This window comes from Rhinatrema bivittatum, chromosome 9 (assembly GCF_901001135.1).
Source record: "Rhinatrema bivittatum chromosome 9, aRhiBiv1.1, whole genome shotgun sequence".
Taxonomy (NCBI): Eukaryota; Metazoa; Chordata; class Amphibia; order Gymnophiona; family Rhinatrematidae; genus Rhinatrema; species Rhinatrema bivittatum.
Genome location: NC_042623.1, coordinates 229964168 through 229972315, shown reverse-complemented (window position 1 = coordinate 229972315; position 8148 = coordinate 229964168).

Genomic DNA, 8148 nt, shown 5'->3' with positions numbered 1-8148 from the left:
GACACCGATGATTTGCCTTCACCACCCTCTCCTGCGGGGAGTAGAAAGCGTTCTCCCCCTGAGGACCTCTCTTTCATAAATTTTGTGAAGGAAATGTCGAAGTTGGTCCCTTTCCAACTTCAATCTGAACAAGATGACAGGCACAGATGATGGAATTGCTCCAATTCCTGGATGCCCCTAAGGTCATCACCTCTATTCCAATTCATCAGGTTTTTCTAGACCTTCTCAAAAAGAATTGGGAATCTCCTGGATCTATTGCTCCGGTAAACAAAAAAGCTGACTCTACCTATCTCGTACAGTCAGCACCTGGCTTTCAGAAACCACAATTGGACCATCATTCTGTTGTGGTAGAATCAGCTCAAAAGAAAGCTAAACGACTAAAGCCACATTCTTCCATACCTTCTACTAAGGAAAATAAATTCCTAGATAGTATAGGTAGAAAGGTGTACCAAGGAGCCATGCTGATCTCTAGAATAGCTTCTTATCAGCTGTATATGACTCAATATAATAGGGTCATCCTGAAACAGATGCAGGAGTACTCAGATGCCTTACCAGAACAGTTCCAACCACAGCTTCAATCCCTACTAAATAAAGGATTTGAAGCTGGGAAGCATGAAATAAGAACGGCTTATGACATCTTTGATGCTTCCACTAGACTTTCTGTTATGGCCATCTCTGCCAGACGCTGGGCTTGGCTCAAGTCATCTGACCTTCGTCCAGAAGTTCAGGACAGGCTCTCTGACTTGCCCTGTCTAGGGGATAATTTGTTTGGTGAGCAGATTCAGCAAATTGTTGCTGAACTAAAGGATCATCATGAGACACTTAAACAGCTCTCATCCATTCCTTCTGACTTGCCTTCTAAACAGCCGTTTAGGAAGGACTCCAAAAAGTCTTTCTTCCGGCCACGGAAGTATTATCCCCCACTAGCCAAGGCTAGGCCTGCGAGGTCTTACCATAAAACTCAACCTCGCCAGTCTCGTAAACAAAAGCCCGCAGCAGCTCCACAACCTGGCCCTGTGGCGGGTTTTTGACTCTCACTTAGAGAGCACTTGCCAAACCCCTCTTCCAGCCATACCAGTAGGAGGTCGGCTGTGCCACTTTCTAGAAAGATGGCATCATATCACCACAGATCAGTGGGTGATAGCGATAATTGCACAGGGTTACCATCTCAACTTCCTGACTCTCCCTTCCGACTCCCCACCCCTGCAGGCGTGGAGACTCACCAATCACTCTGTTCTTTTAGAGCAGGAAGTTTCTCTTCTCCTACAGTCAAACGCTATAGAACTCGTTCCTCCCTTACAACAAGGACTAGGGTTCTACTCCAGGTACTTCCTGATCCCAAAAAAGTCAGGAGGACTTCGTCCGATCCTGGACCTACGGGCCCTCAACAAGTACCTTCACAAGGAGAAGTTCAAGATGGTAACCCTGGGCTCGCTTCTCCCTCTGCTGCAAAGAGGGGATTGGCTATGCTCTCTAGACCTGAAAGACGCATATACCCACATTGCGATCACGCAATCTCATCGCAAATACCTGCGTTTTCTAGTAGGCCGAAATCACTACCAATATCGAGTGCTACCTTTCGGCCTGGCATCCGCATCACGAGTTTTCACCAAATGCCTCGTGGTAGTTGCAGCTTTTCTGAGGAAGGCAGGTGTCCACGTCTACCCCTATCTGGACGATTGGTTAATCAGGGCCCCAACCCAGCAGACTGCTCGGTCCTCCCTGACCCTAACAATTCAAACTTTGCTTTCTCTAGGGTTTCTTGTCAATTACGACAAATCCTACTTAGTCCCATCTCAGACCTTATCCTTCATTGGGGCAGACTTGGACACCTTACAGGCAAAAGCCTTCCTTCCTCATCAACGGGTTCAAACCCTTGTGTCCCTAGTTCGCCAGCTGCAGTCTCAACACATAGCAACAGCTCGCCAATTTCTCGATCTACTGGGACACATGACCTCCTCAGTTCATGTGACTCCCATGGCCCGTTTAGCCATGAGAGTCACGCAATGGACTCTGAGATTACAATGGACACAAGCTGTTCAGCCTCTGTCCTCCATTGTTCGCATCACCGATGCACTCCGTCTGTCTCTTGCCTGGTGGACAAATCAATCCAACCTCCTACAGGGCTTGCCTTTTCTTCCACCAGATCCCCAGGTAATCCTCACCACCGACGCTTCCAACATCGGTTGGGGAGCCCATGTAAACAATCTACAAACTCAGGGATTCTGGTCACTAGAGAAAGCCAAACACCAGATAAATTTCCTGGAGCTAACGATGTTATTATTCCCAGTAGCAACCAAGTGGCCATGTGGTACATAAACAAGCAGGGAGGCACAGGCTCCTTCCTTCTGTGTCAGGAAGCTGCGCAGATTTGGGCAGGAGCCCTCTCCCGCTCCATGTACCTCAGGGCCACCTACCTGCCGGGAGTAGACAATGTATTGGCAGACCAGCTGAGCCGTGTCTTCCAACCACACGAGTGGTCACTCAATCCTTTGGTAGCGACCTCTCTGTTTCACAAATGGGGTTATCCCCACATAGACCTCTTTGCGTCCCCTCAGAACCACAAAGTGGACAATTACTGCTCTCTCATTCGGAGCCAGCACTCTCGGCCGAGGGATGCATTCTCCCTCACGTGGACAACCGGTCTGCTCTATGCATTCCCTCCACTTCCTCTTCTGTCGAAGACTCTCGTGAAGCTGCGTCAGGACAGAGGAACTATGATCCTGATAGCACCGCACTGGCCACGCCAAGTGTGGTTTCCCATACTCCAGGATCTCTCCATCCGCAGGCACATTCCTCTGGGAAAGGACCCGCATCTGCTCACTCAAAACAGCGGATGCCTCCTCCATCCCAACCTCCAAGCCTTGTCCCTGGCAGCATGGATGTTGAAAGGTTAGTCCTTCAGCCATTTAACCTTTCGGATTCAGTTTCTCGTGTCCTGATCGCTTCACGAAAGCCTTCCACAAGAAAATCTTATTCCTACAAATGGAAAAGGTATGCATCATGGTGCACTTCTCAGTCCCTTGATCCCCTTTCCTGTCCAATCTCTAAATTCTTGTACTATCTCTGGCATCTATCAGAATCAGGTCTAAAGACCTCTTCCATTAGAATGCATGTCAGTGCGGTAGCCGCCTTCCATAAAGGTATCGGGGGTGTCCCTATTTCAGTACAACCCCTTGTAACATGCTTTCTTAAAGGCTTGCTCCATTTGAAGCCACCTTTACGTCCTCCGGCCCCATCTTGGGACCTTAATCTGGTTCTTGGTCGCCTTATGAAACCACCTTTCGAACCTCTTCACTCCTGTGACCTAAAATATCTCACATGGAAAGTGTTATTCCTTTTGGCTATCACTTCAGCTCGCAGGGTTAGTGAATTACAGGCCCTAGTTACCTATCCGCCTTACACTAAACTCCTGCAGGACCGGGCAGTACTCCGCACTCACCCTAAATTCTTACCTAAGGTAGTTTCGGAGTTTCATATTAATCAATCCATCATACTACCTATCTTCTTTCCCAGGCCCCACTCCAACTCCGGGGAACAGATTCTGCATACCCTGGACTGTAAACGGGCTCTAGCTTTTTATCTAGACCGTACAGCTGCCCACAGGAAGAGCACTCAATTATTTGTCTCTTTCCATCCTAACAAGTTAGGGCAGCCTGTGGGTAAGCAGGCTCTTTCCTCATGGTTGGCGGACTGCATCTCCTTTTGCTATCAGCAAGCTGGCATTCCTTTCCAAGACCGTGTCAAAGCACACTCTGTGAGGGCCATGGCGACTTCAGTAGCACACCTTCGATCGGTGCCGCTTCCTGACATCTGCAAGGCTGCAACCTGGAGTTCCCTACATACATTTGCAGCCCACTATTGTTTGGACAAAGCTGGAAGACAGGATTCCATCTTCGGCCAATCTGTCTTGTGTAACCTTTTTCCAACATGATGTACCAACACCCTTCCACCTTCCCGGTAGGGTGCGGATGCCCTCTCCCAAATTCCACCCCAGTTGTTGTGCCTGTTGCACGCCGTTGGGTACATTTGGTGCATGTTAGGACATCCTCAGCTCGGTACTCACCCATTTGTGAGGACAACCATCCTGCTTGTCCTGTGAGAAAGCAAATGTTGCTTACCTGATGTAACAGGTGTTCTCACAGGACAACAGGATGTTAGTCCTCACAAAACCCACCCGCCACCCCGCGGTGTTGGGTTCGTTTTTTTATTTTATTTTTCGGCACTGCCTGTAGCTTTGAAACAAGACTGAAGGGAGACCCCTGCTGGCTGCAGGGTTAGTGCCGTGCTGGGCATGCCCAGTAGGGGCCAGTCAAAGTTCCTGAAACTTTGACAAAAGTTTTCCGTGGTTGGGCTCCATCCTCGATGTCACCCATTTGTGAGGACTAACATCCTGCTGTCCTGTGAGAACACCTTTTACATCAGGTAAGCAACATTTGCTATTTCCACCTTTCTTAATATGTGGAATACATCTGGATTGTGCTTCTAGGATGGTATTTTTTAACAATGACCACACCTCTTGCACACTTTTTACTTGTGTAGCTGCTCCTTTCAGTTTTTTTCTATTTTTCTCATTTTATCAAATTTTCCCTTTTGAAAGTTTAGCACGAGAGCCGTGGATTTCCTTACTGTCCCCCTTCCAGTCATTAAATCAAATTTGATCATATTATGATCACTATTGCCAAGCGGCCCCACCACCATTACCTCTCTCACCAAATCCTGTTCTCCACTGACAATTAGATCTAAAATTGCTCCCTCTCTCATCAGTTCCTGAACCAAATGCTCCATAAAGCTATCATTTATTCCAACCAGGAACTTTATCTCTCTAGCATGTCCCGATCATACATTTACCCAGTCAATATTGGGGTAATTGAAGTCTCCCATTATTACTGCACTACCAATTTGGTTAGCCTCTCTAATTTCTCTTAGCATTTCACTGTCAGTCTCACCATCTTGAACAGATGGACGGTAGTATACTCCTATCATTATAGTCTTCCCCGACACACACGGGATTTCTACCCATAAAGATTCAATTGTGCATTTAGTCTCGTGCAGGATGTTTATCCTGTTGGACTCTATGCCATCCCAGACATAAAGCACCACACCGCCTCCCGGGTGCTCCTCTCTGTCATTGCGATATAATTTGTACCCCAGTATAGCACTGTCCTATTGGTTGTCCTCCTTCCACCATGTTTCTGAGATGCCAATTAAGTCTATGTCATCATTCACTGCTATACATTCTAATTCTCCCATCTTACTTCTTAGACATCTGGCATTAGCATACAAACATTTCAAAGTTTGTTTTTTGTTTGTATTTTCATTCTGCTTTTTAATTGATAGGGATAAGTCAGAATTTTTTAGCTCGGGTGAGTTTTTAGTTACAGGCACTTGGACTACTTTTCTTATTATTGGAACCTCACTGTCAGGATGCCCTAATTCTAATGCATCATTAGTATCCTTTGAAGATACCTCTCTCCGAACCTTGCACTGCTGAGTGCTTTCCCCTTTGTTCTAGTTTAAAAGCTGCTCTATCTCTGATTGAAATGAAGATTGAACTCTTTGATCTGAATGCTAAGAGTCATGTCTGGAGGAAACCAGGCACCGCTTATCACCTCGCAAATACTATTCTTACAATGAAGCATGGTGGTGGCAGCATCATGCTGTGGGGCTATTTTTCAGCTGCAGGAACTGGGAGACTAGTCAGGATCAAGAGAATGATGAATAGAGCAAAGTACAGAGAAATCCTTGATGAAAACCTTCTCCAGAGTGCTCTGGACCTCAGACTGGAGGGACGGGTCACCTTCCAAGAGGACAACAAACAGATATGTGTGAGAGAGAGCCTGTGTGTGTAACAATAGGTGAGTGTGTGAGGTGGATAGAAGATAAAGATTGTGAGTGAGATCCCACTCCCCCAATCCATAACAATTTGTGGGTGACTGGAAATCATAAGATCCCAGGTATGGAGACCTTGAGATTTGTAATCATATTTTAAATTTTTGGGTGATATTTCATGTGTTTGCTGTCTGAAATATTTGGTGTTCGGAAAATAGAACACATTGGATGTTTGTTGGCTGTTGTCTGCTTGACATTCTTTTTATTAAGGTGGTTTTAATATTAGAATGATGTTTTATATTTCTTGACTTCATTGCTTAATGTTTTATGAGGAATAATGATGTTTCTGTTTTTCCGTTGTTGCACTGTATAATACAATCAGGCTTGCTGTGGTTTCTAGAGCATGTGTGTGAGAGAATGAATGAGCTAGTGAGCATGTGAGAGAGAACAAGTGAGCCAATGAGCATTTGTGTGAGCAAGAGGACTATTTAAACCAGTGAGCATGTGTGTGAACAAGAGCGAGTCAATGAACGTGTGTGAGCCAGAGTTTGTGAGCAAGTTTGTGAGAGAATGTAAGAGAGTTTGAGTAAGAATAAACATGTATGTTAGAGTGAGTGTGTATATATATGAGAGAGGAGAAAGTTTGTGCACACCATCTAGCCCTGACTAATCCATGACAATCTCAGGGTGACTGGAATTTAAAGTTCCCAGGTATGGAGAGCAGGGGATTTCTTTTTAGCCCTAGTTTTAATTATTGGGTGGTGTTTTTGTCTGCTGTGTTGAAATATTTTATTGGTTTGGAAAATTAAAAAAAAACAGTTATGTTTTTAATCATTGGGACATCAAGACTCACACAAAAATCAAGGCAAGATGGAATTGATTAAAGGAGGAGAGGGATTGACAACACAACCCATCAAAATCTGCATCAACAAAGGTAAGTACAACAACAACAAATACAAATACGTGAGAAAATCAAAGGAAAGTTACAAATCATTGACTAATAGAGAAACAAATCTAAGTAACCTCATCCAAATAAAAAAGACTAAAAATCCAATCACATTAAATCTAAATAAACTATTAACTTTAACTTTCCTTCTAGTTAATGCTCAATCTATAACAAAGATTCCCAATGGTAAATTACCTACTGTATGATATCAAACCAAGTTTCATCGCTATCACCGAATCTTGGTTAAAAAAATCTGACGACATCCTAAAAAATCAAATAGCGCACAGAAATTATGACATATTTTCAATTCCCAGGATAAATAAACACGGAGGTGGCCTTGTACTAATTATTGAAAAAAATTCAAGTGTAAACTGGTTCCAACAACACCCCCTTGAAATCATGAAATTGCAATATTTGATACTGAACATACGCAAATATGCCTTATTTACTGCCCCCCCCCCCCCCAGCCTACTTGACCTAAACATATCCCTGCTAATCGAATATCTAACGGTAAACTTAAATACTTCCAAACCAACCATCGTGATGGGAGATTTTAACCTTCACATAGACATATATCCCTTATCAAATACTTGCCAGACGCTAAACGATATGGTGACAGCACTAGGATTCACTTTAATCACAGATAAACCTACTCACAAAGTAGGACATACACTTGACCTTACATACATCAACCACAGCTTCCTGGAACACATGAACACTAAATATAGTCAAATTCCATGGTCAGACCATTTCTTAATTCAGTCCACTATTAAATGTATAAAGCCGAAAGAAATACAGAAAAAAGAACTTCTAGAATTTAAATATCGTCCACCTTTTAACACTGAAATACTAAAAAACAAACTAGAAGAAACACTAACACATTTTGACCACAAAGACTGTGTATCCGCAACAACAGAATGGCTGACTAACACGAATATATTGGCAGATGAAATAAACCCCACAAGAACAGTGCAAATCCTTGAGCCCAAACAAAAATACCCATGATTTAATAAGAAGTTAAAAGAAATCAAACAAAATCTGAGAAAAAAAGTAGAAAAAAGACAAATCAGCAGTAAACTTAACCAAATTTAGAAAACTAGCTTATTATAAAAAAATGTAATTCTTGACACAAAAAACCTATTTAGTTCAAAAATTGAAAAATTCGCAAACAACCCAAGAACACTATTTAACATAGTGAAAAATCTGACTAATGATAAAACAGAGGCGCCCCAAACCGCACGAGAATAAATGCCACGATATAGCACACTATTTCTCAAACAAAATCACAAACCTTAAAGCGAAGGTTCTGATCCTAACAAAACAGGAAATCAAAATGCTCAAACAAGCCGTGACACAATGGTCCACATTTG